This window comes from Triturus cristatus, chromosome 2_1 (genome assembly GCF_964204655.1).
Source record: "Triturus cristatus chromosome 2_1, aTriCri1.1, whole genome shotgun sequence".
NCBI classification, from domain to species: domain Eukaryota; kingdom Metazoa; phylum Chordata; class Amphibia; order Caudata; family Salamandridae; genus Triturus; species Triturus cristatus.
The window spans coordinates 652219151-652238704 of NC_140581.1; positions in this window are offsets into that span (position 1 = coordinate 652219151).

Here is a 19554-nt window from a genome sequence, read left to right on the forward strand (position 1 = left end):
GTCTGTCAATGTGGCAAGATTGTTGGATCAGTTGCTGATCCAGTGTGTGAGGTTGCAGGGTGTGGTGGCGGGGGTGTTGGTTCGAGTGTCCCACACAGCTTGTCTGTGGTGACTTACATCAAGCATCTTTGGGGGATCGGTAGCGGGGTGTGGGGCAGTGTGTTGCTTGTCGGAGACGTGGATGCAAATGTTGATGGACCAATGATGGATGGTGGTGTGGTTCTCCTCCAGCAAGAAGTTACTGGCCCCCAGCCACATGTAGCCTGTGGAGGTGAGGGCGGGCGTGCAGATGTACGTGTTGATGGCTTTGCGGAATTGTGGATGTAGGCCTGGAGATCTGTAGATGAGTGTTACTCTGAGGGTTGCCAGGGGCTTGGTGCAAAACCGGATTTGTGACTCTGACGATGTACTTGTGAATAAATTGCAATTCATCCTCCGGGATTGTTGGTGCCGTCTGTTGGAGCCGGCCTTGTGGCGTGGTCTTGTTCCCCCTCGCTCAGCTGCACGAGGTCCCATGCACCTCGGGGCTCCTCCATCTTGGATTACACGTCACTCCACATGACCACCTCCGTGACCCTGCTCTACCCGGCCCCGGTCCCAGCGAGGCCCGACATCGAGGCGCCCACCCCTGGCCCGGGGGATACCACGTGAGCCCTTCCCACTCCCGGCAGAGGGCAGTATCGATGGGACCCCCAACCGTCCTTCCACACCTAGGTGCGACCGCCCCACAGCTCTCTGGGGCCTGGCGCCTCTCCTGCTGGGCGTCTGGCCGCGCCCTACCCGGCCTCTCTGCCCTCCTGGGCGCAAGGGTCCGGACATCAAAGGGCTCAAGACCTATATCTGGGGCGACCCGACAACAAGATGTCAGTTGTATCCTGGAGTCAAGAGCCCTGCTGATCGGATCGCGGCTGACCCTACGGAGGAAGACTCTTCCTGGAACTACTTGCTGAGCCCTGCTGACGACGTCGCGGCTCCATCGTGCTTACAAGACCTTCACGACCCTTTTGGGGCCCTGCTGACACCGTCGCGGCCCGACCTTGTTGCAACAGACCATCAGAGCCCAGCTGACCTCGTCGCAGCTCGACCGAAGCGGACCTACCACCGGAGCCCTGCTGACTGTGTCGCGGCTCGACCCAAGCGGAACTACCACCCGAGCGCTGCTGACGCCGTCGCGGCTCTCCACGTCCGAGCCGCTCTGAGACAGCATCCAAGGTCTGGTGCAGAGCCCTCCCGTACCTGGTTGGTACTAAGACTGTCCCGCTACCCTATTCCTTCCAAGACATTGAGACTCTTACTGGATCTCTCGATCCCACTGTACATATTGAGCGTGCTCCTTTGTTTTATATAAAGAACCAAGATAAGCAACTGTTACGCAGTCCTGTGTGGTGGTGTTACTGGGCCTAGTACGATTATAGGAGAAGGACCTCTCTTAAGAGGCTTCTCAGCGACGCTCGGCTATAGCTTGGTGGTAGGAAGGTGCCCGGAGTAGTCCCTCTGACTCCCCGGTGGTCCTCCCTCCAACATTTGGTGGCCAGCAACGGGATCCGAGCCAGACGCAATCGTACAAGCAAGTAACGCACCCACTACCTAACCAGACGGAAAAAGAAAAAGGGAACCATGGACGGACAAGAAGCAACCGTGGCCACAACCTTCCAGCTGGAAAAACTGGAAGAATACACCCACAAAGAACTAAAACAATTCTGCAAAGACAAAGGGATCCCAACCACAGGATTGGGCACCAAGGAAGAATTGCAGAAAGCCCTGAAAGCCTGGGCCGAAGCCGAGGCCACTCCACCCCGCACCGAAGGGACCTTGGCCTGGGACGAAAACCTGCCGACCACAACCCCGACAGATGGGGGGCAAGGCATCCCCGAAGCCCGCCTATCCCACGAAGACATACGAGAACGGGAGAGGGTCCGGGCACACGAAATGGACCTCGCACGACTTCGGCTGGACGGCGAGCTCCAGCTAGCGGAGAAGAAAATAGCCCTGGAGCAACTACGGCTGCAAGAGGAAATCGAGGAGAAGAAACGGTATCGGGAGCTCGAAGAGAGACGGCTAACCCTCGAGCACGAGAGGAGCCTCAAAGAACTCGAACTGAAATCCAAAACGGGGGAGACCAGCACCCCCGGGGCCCGGGACGCCCTGCCACCGACCGAGCCAAAGGTTCATATCCCCAAGGATGTCGTCAAAGAGTACTACAAGAACGACGACATCCAGCAGTGGTTCTGAGCCTACGAGGTAGCCATGACCTCCCATCGGGTACCCCGGAAGGATTGGGGTGCCGGCCTATGGGGGAGGTTCCTCAGCGAGGGCCGGGATACCCTGCTGCAACTCCCCGACGCAGTGATGACCTCCTACGATCACATGAAGGAAGCCCTACTCACCCGCTACGGACTATCAGCCGAGATGTACCGGCAGCGCTTCCGGGACTGCAAGAAGCTCCCCGGTACCACCTGGGTCGAGTACGTGGACTTCTTCAGCCGGGCTTTTGAAGGGTGGATTAAAGGGAGCAAGGTCACCTCGTACCATGAACTGTTCGACCTCGTTGTCTGGGAGCACCTCGCCAACAACTGCTTTGTAGAACTAAGGCAACACCTCCTGGACAGTAAGTTGACCGAGCCCCGGAAGCTCGCCGCCGAAGCAGACCGATGGGTTAACACAAGGGTCCCCCGGAACCCCGTGGGGGACTACCAACGGAGTACCACGGGACCCCCTCGCCAGCGGGGCGGAGGAGGGGGGTCCCACCGCAGCCGAGACTTCCCGGCCGGACCGCCCAGAAGCCCGCCACAAGGCCAAACCGCCAACCACACATCCCCGACCCTGGGCCGAAGGGGGACCCCCATCGCCCGAACAGGGCCCCGACCACCAGTGACCTGCTTCGGCTGCCAACAGACCGGCCACTATGCGAGCGACCCGGCCTGCCCCTTGAACCGACGAAACGGGGCCACTGGGCCCCCTCCCCGACAAATAGCCGTCGCTGCCCTGGGGGAAGGAGAAGAAGAGGAGGAAAACCGCGAGGACGGGTCCCCCGAGTGGGAACCAGCTGCCATGTCGCTCGTCTGCCTGGGCTCCCGAGAAATGGTGCCCCGAGCGGCCATCCCGAGCAACACCCAGAAGTACCAGCAGTGGGTCACCATCAACGGACGACGGGCCGAAGCCCTCCGGGACACTGGGGCTAGCGTGACCGCTGTCCGCTGCCACCTAGTGACCCCCGAACAAATCCTGCCACATGTCCTATGCCCGGTCCGGACCGCGGACAACACCGAAAGTATGTGCCGGATGGCCAGGATTCCCTTCGAGTGGGGAGGAGTGTCCGGCACCCTAAAAGTGACTGTCCGCGACGACGCCCCCGTGGACTGCCTCCTGGGGAATGACCTAGAGAGCTCCCCCTGGACCCAGGTGGAGCGCCGAGAGCATCTGGGGATGCTAGCGCTGCCTGAGTGGGCCTGTGCCACCACCCGGTCCATGACCGCCCAACCCGCCGCTGCCGCAGCCACCGACCAGCCTACGGGCCCAGAACTATCACCCTCCTCCGGCACGGAGGAACCCGACGATGAGGCCGGGCCGTCCGAACTGTCTCCCGATGAGGCCGCCTCCCTCAGCGAGATCCCCGAGCTGGCTCAGTGGTGCCACGATGGGGGCCCCACCCGCGAACAGTTCCAGCAGGAACAGAAGGCCTGCCTGTCCCTCGAGGGGGCCCGACAGCAAGCGGCCGCCCAGGCCTCGGGGGACCCCACGGGAACCCACTGGATCTATTGGGACAATGACCTACTATACAGCGAGCAGAAAGTCGCCGAGCTGGGAGCCGGCCGGGTGTTGGTGGTTCCCCTCCGGTTCCGGGAGTTCCTCCTGAACCTGGCGCATGACGTGCCCCTCGCCGGACACCTCGGGCGGGACAAGACTTACAGCCATCTAGTGACCCATTTCTATTGGCCCCGAATGCGGAGAGACGTGGACCACCACTGCCAGTCCTGCCAGACCTGCCAGGCTAGCGGGAAAACTGGGGGTCGAGTTAAAGCCCCCCTCCAACCATTTCCAGCCGTCCACACCCCGTTCGAACGAGTGGGGATCGACATCGTGGGGCCCCTCGACCCCCGAACCGGCCTAGGACACCGCTTCATCCTGGTACTGGTCGACCACGCCACCCGATACCCAGCGGCCATCCCACTCCGCACGGTGACAGCTCCAGTGGTGGGCCGGGCCCTGATGGGCATCTTCTCCAGGGTGGGGTTCCCCCGAGAAGTGGTGAGCGACAGGGGTACGAACTTTATTTCAAAGTACATGAAATCCCTCTGGCAACAATGTGGGGTCACCTACAGATTCACTACCCCTTACCTCCCCCAGGGGAACGGACTGGTCGAGCGGTTCAACAGGACCCTAAAAGGGATGATCCAGGGTCTGGAAGAGCACCTGCGGAGGAGGTGGGATGTCCTGCTGCCCTGCCTTCTGTTTGCCTATCGAGAGGTACCGCAAAAATCCCTGGGCTTCAGCCCCTTCGAACTATTGTATGGGCACCCCGTCCGAGGGCCCCTCAGCCTGGTCAAGGAGGGCTGGGAGACGAACGTCCCAGATGCCCCCCCCGACATCTACCGGTACCTCCTGACCCTGCGGAACCAGGCTCGGAAGTTCCGGGCCCTGGCAGAAGCCAACCTCGAAGCCAGCCAAGAAGACATGAAGCGCTGGTATGACGCAAACGCCTCGACCATCGAGTTCGAGCCAGGCCAGCAAGTCTGGGTCATGTCCCCCGTGGACCCCTGCGCCCTACAGGACAAGTGGACCGGGCCCTTCAAGGTGGTTGAGAGGAAGAGCCCCGTCACCTACCTAGTCGACATGGAGTCCCCGAGGAACCCCCTCCGGGTCCTGCACGCCAACCGGCTCAAGCCCCACTTTGCCCGAACTGAACTAAGCCTGCTGCTGGCTACTGATGATGGGGGCGAAAGCGACTCCGAGCCCCTGCCCGACCTCCTGGGGTCCTCGAGCCAAGACGGTTCCTTAGAGGGAGTCCACCTCTCCGACACGCTGACCCTAGAACAGCGCCATGACTGCCAGAGGCTGCTGCAACCCTTCGCTGCCCTCTTCTCTCTCACGCCCGGGGTGACCCCCTGGTGCGTACACGACGTGGATACCGGGGACAGCCCCCCTGTGCGACATCGCGCCTACAGAGTACCCGACCGAGTCCGGGCCTGCATACAGACCGAGGTTGCCAAGATGCTCGCCCTCGGAGTCATTGAGCCCTCCGACAGCCCGTGGGCCAGCCCGGTGGTCTTGGTGCCGAAGGCCGCCGCCCCCGGTACTTCTCCGGAACTCCGATTTTGTGTAGACTACCGGGGCCTGAACGCAGTCACCAAGACCGACGCCCACCCCCTGCCCCGGGCAGACGAGCTGATCGATCGCTTAGGGGCCGCCCGCTACTTAAGCACCTTTGATCTCACCGCTGGGTACTGGCAGATCAAGCTCACTCCCGGCGCCCAGGAACGAAACGCCTTTTCCACCCCCGATGGGCACTACCACTTTCGGGTGATGCCCTTCGGTATGAAGAATGCCCCAGCGGCCTTTCAGAGGCTGGTAAACAAGGTCCTGGCCGGGCTAGAAACCTTCAGCGCGGCCTACCTCGACGACATTGCAGTCTTCAGCGACCATTGGGCCGCGCACTTGGGACACCTCGGCAAAGTCATGGCCGCTCTCCAAAGGGCCGGGCTCACAATGAAGGCCAGCAAATGCCAGATCGGTCAAGGATCTGTGACCTATCTGGGCCACCAGGTGGGGAGTGGCCAGGTAGCGCCCCTCCAGTTGAAGGTCGATGCCATCCAGGCGTGGGAGCCCCCCGCAACCCAGACCGCTGTCCGGGCCTTCTTAGGCCTTCTTAGGCCTCACAGGCTACTACCGGCGATTCATTAAGGATTATGGCAGCATTGTGGGCCCCCTTACGGAGCTCACTTCCAAGAAACAGCCCAAGGTGGTGCACTGGACGCCCCACTCCCAGACCGCTTTTGAAGCCCTCAAGGCGGCCATGTGTGCTGCCCCGGTGCTACAGGCCCCTGACAACAGCAAGGAATTTGTGGTGCAGACCGACGCATCCGAGTACGGGGTCGGGGCGGTCCTCTCCCAGATGGACGCTGAGGGCCTCGACCGGCCTGTGGCCTTTATCAGCCGCCGACTGCTGCCACGAGAACAGAGGTGGAGCACCATCGAGCGGGAGGCCTTCGCTGTGGTATGGGCCCTCAAGAAGCTCCGGCCCTACCTTTTCGGCACCCACTTCAGGGTCCAGACTGACCACCGGCCCTTGCGGTGGCTCATGCAAATGCGGGGCGAGAACCCCAAACTGTTGCGATGGTCCATCTCGTTGCAAGGGATGGACTTCACCGTGGAGCACCGGCCCGGCAACGACCACGCCAATGCTGACGGCCTGTCTCGATTCTTCCGCCTCGGCGAGGAGAACCCCCAAGGAGATGGGTGACTCTCCCTGCCATCAGCTGGGGGGGACGCGTGTTGGAGCCGGCCTCGTGGCGTGGTCCTGTTCCCCCTCGCTCAGCTGCACGAGGTCCCATGCACCTCGGGGCTCCTCCATCTTGGATTACACGTCACTCCACGTGACCACCTCCGTGACCCTGCTCTACCCGGCCCCGGTCCCAGCGAGGCCCGACATCGAGGCGCCCACCCCTGGCCCGGGGGATACCACGTGAGCCCTTCCCACTCCGGGCGGAGGGCAGTATCGATGGGACCCCCAACCGTCCTTCCACACCTAGGTGCGACCGCCCCACAGCTCTCTGGGGCCTGGCGCCTCTCCTGCTGGGTGTCTGGCCGCGCCCTACCCGGCCTCTCCGCCCTCCTGGGCGCAAGGGTCTGGACATCAAAGGGCTCAAGACCTATATCTGGGGCGACCCGACAACAAGATGTCAGTTGTATCCTGGAGTCAAGAGCCCTGCTGATCGGATCGCGGCTGACCCTACGGAGGAAGACTCTTCCTGGAACTACTTGCTGAGCCCTGCTGACGACGTTGCGGCTCCATCGTGCTTACAAGACCTTCACGAACATTTTGGGGCCCTGCTGACGCCGTCACGGCCCGACCTTGTTGCAACAGACCATCAGAGCCCAGCTGACCTCGTCGCGGCTTGACCGAAGCGGACCTACCACCGGAGCCCTGCTGACTGTGTCGCGGCTCGACCCAAGCGGAACTACCACCCAAGCCCTGCTGACGCCGTCGCGGCTCTCCACGTCCGAGCCGCTCTGAGACAGCATCCAAGGTCTGGTGCAGAGCCCTCCCGTACCTGGTTGGTACTAAGACTGTCCCGCTACCCTATTCCTTCCAAGACATTGAGACTCTTACTGGATCTCTCGATCCCACTGTACATATTGAGCGTGCTCCTTTGTTTTATATAAAGAACCAAGATAAGCAACTGTTACGCAGTCCTGTGTGGTGGTGTTACTGGGCCTAGTACGATTATAGGAGAAGGACCTCTCTTAAGAGGCTTCTCAGCGACGCTCGGCTATAGCTTGGTGGTAGGAAGGTGCCCGGAGTAGTCCCTCCGACTCCCCGGTGGTCCTCCCTCCAACACCGTCCCTGCGGGTGATCTTGTATCCGTCAGAGATGGCAATAAAGAAGTTGTGTGCTGAGGATGCTTTTATCCAGGTTACTGTCATGTAGGTGATGTGTGGGGCTGTTGTTTTGAGGAGGTAACAGAGTCCAATGGCATGCTGGTGGACGGAGCGGGTCTGGAGTAGGAGGCACATGACCTGGTTGTTCTGACAGGGTCTGGTAGGCGGGGCAGCGCTGTGTAGGCAGTTGGAGTTGCACACTCAGCATGCAAAGGTGTCGTGTGTGCGCTTGGGGGTTGCCTGATAGCAGGCGGTTGCTTGTCTGGTGGACTTTGCTTGGAGGGTGGCTGCAGCATGAGCCTGTTGTGTGACGTGGGTTATGCAAGGACCAGAGGGTCATGCACTGTGCACGTTGCAGGCACAGACGGTCCTGCCTTTGGCACGGCGTTGGCACAACAGTGGCACAGACAAGCTGCTGGCTGCATTAAGAATGGGTGGAGAGGGGAAGGGAGGAGCATTTTGGAGGCATGTGGGTTGCAGAATCAGGGCACTCAGTGGGGCGGTGCCGCAGGTGAGGCTGCAGCAGGCGGAAGGGGTGAGAAACTAGGCCAAAAGTAGCACACAAAGACAAGGAGGTCAGAAAGGCACAGTGCAACAGGTGTATGTAAAGGAAGGAGTGTCAGGTTACTCATGGGTCACTCCCAGAAAATGTATGAAGAATCACCAAAAATGATGGCCACAGGATCAGGCAACAAAATGCGGAGCTGCGCACAGGAGACACACCGTCAGCAGGCATTGACGTCCCGTTGTGGGGAGCAACCTGCACAAATACATACACAACCAGGTACTTCATGCACAATAGAGATTATTAGCCATGAAGAACTGCATGCATGTTGCCGAAGTACACATACACTCATATGCTTAATCTTTGACAATTATGCCATAGATGACACATGCAAACTGGCAAGAGATCTGCAGTGACAGAGATGAGGCACTTTGGATTGTGCTGAACACCTTTATTGCACAAACTCACACAAAGGGAAATGCATCCATACGAACAGACTCACAGGTCAGTTGACAGAACATGTGGGACATATGCTGGACCCCCCTTCACACACGGATGTTGTAAATCCCAATGAACTGGCACACAAGTTAAGGGGATGAGCCAAACACATCCTGCTGCACACGGAGAGGCTGCAATTCACCATAGAGCCTGTTGTTGTGATGTCCCACACTATGTCCACCCGTAGCACCCGCAATGTTTCAGAGGCAAGGTTTACGCACATTGATGCCTTCATCAGACTCCACACTCCACTACAGATGACTGTCAAGAAGGGTGACTATCATGTCATGGGAGTGATGCTACATGTTATATGCTCCGTTATGAGAACACATGTATGCATGGTACCACAAAATGCACAGAAGCAGTCCCCACACATTCCCAACCAGTACCACCACCAAAAAGCATTGCTGCAATCCTTACCCAAACTGACATTTCCACATGTCCGTGCATGGAACGCTGATTCAGCACACGTTGCAATCCTCATGAGGAATAGCAGGAGGACAAAGATGACACGAGCAGACAACAGGCACAAAAACCTGGGAATGACAGACACACAAGAAGTCACCTAAAACAAATGTCGCCGCACACATGGTCAGTTACGAAACATGAACAATGTTGGACACAAGCAAATTTCAAAGAAAGTCTCTCCGCAAAACTGTGTGTCATGACATCATCACTCGAGTGACACATCAGTACACACATCAAAGTCACTTTGCATTCAGCCAGCTGGACACACACATTGCAACACATGCCACTCAATGCTACAATCTTGCACACTCATACCCAGTGACTCACCATTATGAGAAGAAGTTGCCTATGAGCTGACTCCGGATATCATCCTCCTCCTCCTCATCACTTGCCTCGTGACCAAGCCCTGGATCCTCCACGGGGGGATGTTGCTGCTCATCAGGATCAAGGATGAGTGGCACTGCCTTCTCAACGGCCATGTTGTGCAGCGTGCAGCACACAATGAAGATTTTGCACACCTTCTCCGGTGCATATGGGAGGGACCCGCCTGTCTTGTCGAGGCACCGGAATCGGCTCTTCAGGAGGCCAAACGTCCTCTCAATCACTCGCCTGGTCTGCCCGTGTGCATTGTTGTACCGGTGATCTGCAGCTGTTCTTGGGTTGCGGAGTGGTGTCATTAGCCATAGCATGTTGGGATATCCAGAGTCCCCTACATGGAAACATCATGTAAATAAGTGGGTCAGGAGATGCCGTAAGAGCCAAAGATACCGCAACACACAGGACAAACAGAGTATACCCACCAACAAGACATGCTCATTCGTTGTGCAGCCGCAGCATCATTTGTGGCACCCTGCTACGCCTCATGATGTAGGCATTGTGTGCTGACCCTGGAAAACGTGCACAGACATGGGAAATCAGCATGTTAGCAAGACACACCACAAGGGCATTTATTGAGTGGTAATGTTTACGGTTGCGATAGGCTTGCTCCTGTGCCTGTGGTGGTACCAAAGCCACATGTGTCCCATCAATGGACCCAACGACATGGGGCATCCCTCCCAGGGCATAGAAATCACCCTTGACATCTGTCAACTCCTCAGGAGTAGGAAATTTAATGAATTCATCAAGGTGCTCCAACATGGCTGCCAAAACATCACGCAGGGCACGGCTGAACATTGTCTGTGACATCCCACCAACATCAGCTATGGTCAATTGAAACGTACCTGTGGCAAAAAAATGTAGGGCTACCTTCACCTTCATCTTGGGGGTCAGCGCAGTAGGATACCTGTGTCACGGTTGGAGGTGTGGTGCCAGCTTGTCAGTCAAGTCCATCAACTGTCGAGTGAATCTGTAGCGTCGGATGCAGGCACGTTCCCTCATGGCAGCCAAGTCTGGCATTGGTCTTGGGACAGGCGGTGCCCTGCAGGACATTGTTAGGAATAATGAAGATTGAGAGTCTGCCAACATCAATGTCAATGAACATAGCACATGCTAAACTGCTACTAAACATCAGGTAACTATGGAGTCTGGTGTGTGCAATACATCCATGACACATATGCCAGCTTGCTGGCACTCCTACGAAAAGCCAGATACACCTGTTGATTGTCAAGTCTACATGACATGCCCTGAAATGAGCTGGGGGCAAGTCTGAGTGAACAGCCAGAGATATCACCGGAGTGACACGCATCCACATAGCTGCATTGGAAGGATGTCATCTCATCCAGACAGTTGACTGCAAGGTACACGCACAGGTCACATGGAATGTCAAATGTACATATGAAACATATTGCGATGAAGGGGTACACGTGACAACAACAAAAACACAGCCATTGAAACGACGCAGACATGTATGCCTGGGAAAATATGATGTCCGATGCACACAGACCCTACAGCCGTGGGAATCCACATGTGGCATGGTGTGCATAGATGTGTGCCATGCCCATCTCCACACAGACCCATGTTGGATGCACCAACAGCAGATGCAGTTGACGGAACACTAACAGCAATCTCATGGGAACACATGACACACACCTGACATAGTCACATAGGGGCACGCTAATCGTGACATGTCATTTGATAGAGTGTCCCTGTCCCTGGCTTCAGGAGACAGGTGCGGGTGGTGATGACGGTGCCATCCCACTGCTGCTGTGCATGACACAGTTGGACTACAGACACACATGTGGCAAGTGTCAAGGTGATGTGTGCCACATAGTGCCCCATCACACATGACATGTGTACACAGGTCATCACACATCAATTGTGCAACTAGATGAGATGACCTGTGCAATATCACTGGCTGACACACCTAGGGCCTGCACATGAAAGTATGCAATGACAAGTACTTGATGGACATCCTTGTGCGACTCGAAGCCCTCCATTCCTGGTGTGTGTATGCCTTGTATCACCTTTGTAAGCGTGTGAAACGCACCATACCCCCGCATTCATTGCGTGCGTACGGTCCATATCCCTGTTCTACTGGTGCCGTAGGGGTACGTGTGAAACGCACCGTTCCCACGCATTCATTGCGTGTGTATGTGTGAAACCCACCGTACCCACGCATTCATTGCGTGTGACTGGTGCCGCAGGGGTACGTGTGAAACCCACCGTACCCACACATTCATTGCGTGTGTACGGTCCATATCACTGTTCTACTGGTGCCGTAGGGGTACGTGTGAAACGCACGGTACCCATGCATTCATTGCGTGTGTACGGTCCGTTATCACTGTTCTACTAGTGCCGTAGGGTTACGTGTGAAACGTACCGTACCCACGCATTAATTGCGTGTGTACGGTCCATATCACTATTTTACTGGTGCCGTAGGGGTACGTGTGCAACACACCGTACACGTCCACTTCAGTTGTTGCGGTATGCAGGGGTTGCTGGACACGCCCCTCCAAGTGACCAGACCCTGGTGGTAATGTATGGGCTCCATATTATAGGTTTGGAATTGGGTATGGGGTATGTTTCCTGCCCCTCACCCCCACCCTGGCCCCTGGGTGATGTTCTCACCTTCTGCGGCGTGTGCGTCGGGTCCGGTGCACCAGGTCGTAGGCTAGGAGGACCGGGATGACACGTACTATGGGGTTCATGGTGTGTACGTGTCGTACCGGGGCTCCGTTGCGTAGCAGTTTGTGTAGGACTCTGCTTTTCCGGCTGTGTTTGGCTCCCGTAAAAAAAGAGCCGTACGGAGTGACGTAGGGACGAATCGTACTTGCTGGGCCGGAAACTGCTGCTTGAATACGTCCGGACATCGCGTACAAGCTGTTCCTGATCTGAATCAATGTTTTTATTTTACACGTACGGTCTTTTGTACGAAACGTACAGAAATAGGCTTTCTAAACGAATCGTACTTCCTAGGTTGTACGGAAAGTTTACCGGGTACGAGTCGTACGGAGTAAACGCTCCGTACAACGATTCGTACAGCCTTTTTCCACTATTGGAATTGGCCCCAAAGTTGGGAATAAGTCAAAGAATGGAGGGAAATGAAGAGGTGAATTATTTGTATACATAATTTTGTTTAATTAAATCTAAATATATACAGACATACAAAACATTATATATGTATATATGGCTATGTATAGACAGGCACATGCATATTATACTTAATCCTATCTCTATACGAGGCATAAATCCATTTATACGTACATATGTATGTACATACATATAATATATAAGTATATGCTTAAAACAGAAGCATAAACCCATATACATGTATAGACAATCTAGTGTAAAGAAGTCATAAAACTTTTGTATTGTTAGAATATATATGTAGTGAGATTTAAAAGAAAATTTTCTAAATATAATGTTATACAGAAAGCAAAAAAAACAATATGCATGGGTACAAGTACCTATCCTATTATCATACTTACATAAATGTATTATTATACAAGGTAGCATGAAAACCCATATAGATATACTCACGTAATAATACATTCTCTCTGAAAAAACACAAAGGTTAAAGTGGCGCTATAGTAAGGGGGAATGCCAATTAAAACACAACATTTTAAATACAAAAAAAACACTGATATTCACCATTTATAGTAAACTGAAGTAACTATAACCCATGCCCCCCATCCATAGTCTTGTCATCAGGGATGTAATTTCAGATGTCAGGAGTGACGTTATCAATGATGTCATAGAAAATGTCTTGAGTGATGTAATTTGTGAGGTCCTAAGAAGTGCATGGCGATGGTGCAAGTAATTGTGCCTGTTTCTTGTTCCCCTTGTTCTCTGTTTTTTTACCCTTCTTTCTCTATATTCCACTTTGGACCTCTCATTTGTAACATCTTTATCCTTTTCAGCTTGTCTAGAAGAAGATAATCTAGCAATCTTATCATGTTTAGATGTGCTTGGATTTCCCAACTCCGATTCACTATTACCAGGACATAAACTACTGGAACATATGCTACTCAGACTTTATTTCTCAGTTCCACTCATAGACTCCAATTGTGTTTTGAGACTTCACTTTTTTAGCTGCTGCCAAATTTCTTCTCATTCATGAACACCCTGCCAAATCTATAGTCCTTTTCATCTCTGTCAAATTTGATTCTCTTTCTGTACTATAACTCATCCTGATATTTGTTAATGTCACCCAAATGGTCAGAAGTCTTTTGGGCATTTTCAGGACAGTTCAGAGAGTCAATTCCTTATTTAATGTCATCAATTTGTTTCAGTAGTAAAAGTATTTTTGACACCGCAAAATGTATGAGCATCTCAATCAGATCTCTTGATTTTTAGTTGAGTTTGGCGTTCCAGTAAGTCCGAATCTTCCACTGCAGGAAATATATTTATTCTAAGCCCTGTAGCTGTACGATCTCCTTCCTTAATCGTACAGAATCCCACGGTTTGCTGGATTCCTTTTTTTTTAATGTACTAACATTTGATAGAACGTTCTTTGAGAATTTTAGATTGATTTGAATTCCTTCTGTTGGGACCACTCAGTGGCTTCCCAGTGAGGGTTTTACTGGCGAAAGCACCTCGTTTATCAATATGTTTCTACATAATATAATCCAATTATAACAATCTTCAATTTGTGTAGATTCACAGAATTAGAGCAGCCATGCTTCTGATTTTATAAAAATAAAATTGCATTCAATAGATAACGAAAATCGCATCCAGTGCTTAACTCTTGGATCACTGGTTACTTTCCAGTGCCAAAGCTTCATGTAACCAACAAGATATATCTGAATATGTGAGAGACAATATAAATTCCTTCAGCTGTGATTATATCATAGAAAACTATTTTTATTGTTACGGATGAATGTTCAATTTGAGAAATGTATTTTCATTGTCATACATAAATGTCCAATTTCACATGATTCTTCATAAAAAAATAATACATGACAAGAATGTCTCTTCATACAGATTAATTAATTCAATCCAACACATGTTTTGTGAGTAATCACTTTCTTCAGAGCTGTTCAAGAACATTTTAAAAAAGGAGTGAAAACAAAAACAATCAAGAAAACAAAGTAACATCTTAATAATTATGACCACAGCAATTGTTGTCGTCCATCACTTATTGAATGTAATTACATTTAGGTGCCGATTCAAATATGTTAAAAAAAAAAAAAACGTACGACTCGTATCCGTATTTTTTCCGTATGAATCGTACAAGTCACATCCGACCCGTGAAGTACGATTCGTACGGGAAAAAGTACATACGGATCGGCCCGATCCGTACGAATCGTAGCGGGAAAAGTTGTACGAGACGTACCCGGACACTTTTCCGTACGATTTGCAAAAACACAGTCCGAGCGTGCAAGTACGATCCGGACCGGCTATCCGATTTACGAATCGTACAGAAAACATCCTGTACACGGGAAATGACTCTGCCCGCTACGAAGGAAGTTTGTACGACTCGTAGCCCTGTAAAAGTTGTTCCTGGGGTACGAGTCGTACAGGCCCCCCCACCCCACCCCCGTAGGTATGCACCGTACCCCCCCATATGTACGCACCATACTCCCCTGTATGTACGCACCGTACCCCCCATATGTACGCACCGTACCCCCCGTATGTATGCACATACGCGCTGGGGGTACGGTGCGTACATACGGTGGGTACGGTGCGTACATACGGGGGTACGGTGCGTACATACGGGGATACGGTGAGTACATACGGGGGTGGGGGGGTGCCTGTATGACTCGTACCCCTGGGGACTCAGCTTTTATGGCTGTTATTGGCTCCCATAGGGACGGACCATACTTGCTGGGCTGTAAAACGCTGCTTACATCCGTACGGACGTCGCGTACAGGCTGTTACGGATCGGATTCATAGGGTGTTTTTACCCGTATGGTCTTTTGTACGATTCATACGGAAATAGGCTTTCTGTACGAATCATACTTCCTAGGTTGTACGGACAGTTTACCGGGTACGAGACGTACGGAGAAAACGCTCTGTACGACGATTCGTAGGGCCTTTTTACAGGATCGGAATCGGCACCTTAATGTCATATATATAGCAGATATTAATTTAATATATTTTTTTATTATTTTTTGGTGCATAAAATTATTATATCCTTATACAATACACAATCTGAAGTACATAGATACATCAACATCCACACACCCATATTTACATATCCATTGTTTATCTAATGCATAAACAAACATGGATCCTAAATGTCTTTTTGTTTGTAATTATATATGTATTCATATATTCACACACTGTGTGTACTGTGTGGGATAGTGGCATAGTGGGTATAGGTGTTTGGGTTTGGGTTTACCACAGAGTAGAAGTTAGTGTACAGGTGGAGGAGCCCTTGGTGTGATGTAGTGGTACAAGGGTATGTAGAGCTGGATATTGTTTGATTGCTGGTAGGTATGTGTTTCTTGAGAGATTGTGTATCTGTTAGTTGTGTGGATGGTTTTTGGTTCATTGGTATCAGTAAGGAAACAGGAAACATTCCTGGCCCTAGGCCATTCCAGGCCCAAACAGAGAAGTTGAGCTGGTCTTCTACACCTGTGCCTTGATGCCAGGGCTGAGATGCAATGAGAAGATGGCTAGTATATGGTGGTCATGAGATCATGTGACTCTATCAAATGGTATTATTCTTACCTGCAGGCCCAACCTAGTGGTTGCCTAGAAATTACCCAATGAGTGAACCTGGATGAGGGGTGTGTTCAGATTTTGAATCCATAAATTGTGTTTAGGAGAGCAGGCAATGAGAAGGAATTGGAGGAAGGGAAGAGGGAAGAAGAGAGACAACAAGAATGCATCTTGCAGCAGTAAATGTTTGTTAATGGTGGACAGAATTGCACAAATCTTCTCACACTTTTACAATTAACATAAGCACAATTACTACCACTAAGCTACTATAAATTCTAGAGGCCCTTTGATTGTAGTCTGAGGAGGACATAGCTACTGGGCTGATAAGCAGACTAAGGTAGTCAGCAGAGCTTGTGTGTCAAAGAGCAAGGGGGCAAAGACAGCAGGGGGAAAGATAAAGAGAAAACAGAGGCTGCCATGCTGTAAAGCAGAGCAAGAAAGGAGAGAAGAGCAGAGCCAATAGGTAGTGGGTTGGAAGTGGCTGTAGGATCATCACATGCAGGCTGAGTGAAGAGGGAAGCGAGGGCACAGAGTGGTAGTTAAATTGAACAAAACAGAGGCTTCATAGAGGGAAAGAAAGAGGCTTCTACAGATCTTGGCAAGTTAAAATGGGTTGTCTTTGAGCAATAATAGAGCGCAGACCAACAAGGATAAGAGTCCAAATGAACCAGGGAGTGTTACCAGAAATCAAAACATGTACTAAAATATGTTATATTCTGAAAACAGGCAGACCTGGGTAAGGCCAGATTGAGAGAAGGTGTGAAAGGTGCTCCTGTAACCTGCAGGTTTCTCTCAAAGCATCACTGGCTGAAACTGAGGGACCCGGTCTTAAACCCCAAAGGGCAGATCTAGTAGAGGGGATAGTGTGGTTCAGGCCTGTAGGAAAAAGCCTATTTTGTCATGATCACCCCCATTTTTATGGACTGATACTGCTGCTTTTTGACTGTGTGTTACTGGGAATCTACCTACCAGGCCCCAATGCATGTGCTCTACTCTTAATTGGAATATTTAACTCATGTATACGTCCCTACTACATGGTATCTATGGCAGCCAGGGACTGTAAATTAAATGTCATTTAGTGGACTGTAGCACCCATTGTGCCACCAACTACATTGACAGTAGAAAGGCTGCAGGCTGCAGCTGTAGGTCTACCATTGTAGCCTGGGTGCGCATTTTTAAAACTGCAAACTTTGAACTGTAAAATTCACCCCTTTTGACATGCTTAAACCTTCCTTTTAAATAATAATTAGTTACCCATGTGTAGGCCTTAATGGACATAAGGCATGGTACATGATATTTAAATGTACAACATGTGAAATTTGAATGTTGAATATGTTCTTACTGTAGAAAGACGTCAAAAGCTATTTTCCATGTAGCAGGGTTGGCTGTTCCAGAGAAGAAAAAAAACATCAAGATACAATATTACATTTAATAATGTTATCTCATGCTCACAAAAACCTACAAATTTCATTCTTGGATTTCTTACAATATGTATTAAAAGCTCAATCCACTGGTGAAGTCTGATTTGTAATATATATTTTGAAAAAAGGAACTTATAGAAAGCTATCTTTTCCCTGCCTATAGCCTCTGGAGGCTCTTTGCATGGTATCCAACTTTCACCTGGCAGCTGAATAACCCCCTTAATGAAGTGAGAAAACTGCTCCGAGACCAGGATAAAGACTTGGGTATGGGGAGGTGTTTCTGTACCTGTGGCAGGATGACCCTCTGGGCTGTGCCAGGAATGTGATTAACTTCACAGAAGCTTACCCTGCCCCTGGGAGATGTTAGTTGACACTTGGGCATCGGGATGTCGATTGGACTGTAATCCTACAAGGAGGGTGGTGCCTGTGCAGGCACCACTGTAGGGATTACGGAGTCCATTTCTGACAGCCTTGTCATGGCGTTCCCACTGCCAGAGATAGGCTGTCAGAAAAGGACTTTAGAGCCCTCTAGCATGACCCCCATCCCCTGTATATCTTCACTATGTGGCCTGGGGGCACATGTGGTGGACCCCCAAACATCCAGGCACTGTGTGTCAGGCACCACATGGTGCCTGGCACATGGTGCATGGATGTCCAAAACCATCCCTTTTTATATTGAGACTTGCGCTGCTGCACTTCTAGGGCAGCAGCACAAGCTGCAATGGAAAAAGGGCTGTTTACGATTGCCTGCAGGGTGGTCGTATCCTAATTGAACTGTCGGGACCGCCGACTCCTTGTCGGGCGGTCTCGAGCCTGAAAGTTGGACGCTCAGCTGACTGCCTTTGTAATTAAGGCCCACTGTCAGAAGTTCAAACTTTTGACCAGGATGAACCTGGTTTCTATATCCGACCCACCCTCACGGTTAGCCTTAAATTGCTCCTAGGTCCCAGTCATGCACAACCAGATGATCACGGTTGGTGCATATCACTTTTTGGCTCCATTTTATTTTATGAAATCGTATCTCTAGCTCCCCTTATTGGATTTCTGTCATCTTGGGCCTGATTATGATGTTGGGCGGACTCACGTTTGCCCAACACCGTTGCGGTCTTAGGACCGACCGACCTCCGGTCAGCGATCCAGACCCTACTATTACATTGCAACCTTCACATGGTGCAGTCGCACACTCCCGGAGAATTGTTTTATACCTGCACCGCGTGGCAGACACCTCAAAGTGTTTGTCACACGGTACAGGTATTAACAGGGGGCCACCATAGGTGCCCCCTCGGCCCCCAACCAGAGGTCTGGGAGGAATGGTGGCCCTGCTAGGGGCCACCAAAGTCTCCTTCTAACAGGCTTTCCATGTCGGAAAGCCCAACATGGAAAGTCTGTTGTAAACGGACATCATAATCCAGACGGTGGAAAGTCTGTCCTTATGGATTACGGTGAGGCCTCTGACTGGTCAATGGGCTTCTTGATCCTGTCGGAATCAAGCCGGAATGACCAACAAGTTTCACTTTTGACCACATGCATTGTAATGCGGCGGTTGAAAGTGAAACCTATGATGTCGGTCAGAAAGCCTCTAGACTGCAGGTTGGAGGCTTGCTGACATCATAATAGGGCCCTTTATGTCATTTTGTTGATTAAATTATACTCTATTTTTATACAGTGGAGTGGGGTTTGTATTGTGTTGTGTTTTTGATTTTTTTAATTGTCTTGGTACTTTTAAATGCTTTACACATTTTCTTAAGTTAAGTCTGTCTGCTCTGTACCATATCTACCAGGGATTGAGCTCAGATTTAAATTACTGAACTTGAACATTTAATGGACCTTACATGATAATGCCACTATTACTTGTGGTGAACTCCAATCAAGCTCTACTAATAAGCCACTTTCTTAAAAGGTCTAAAGTGGGAAGTTGCTGAAGCTGACATACAGTCCTGAGCAATTTATCATCAACAAACATTTGATCTCATGCCAATCCATGCAACTAGAGAGACTCATCTGAAAATGATGTCACAG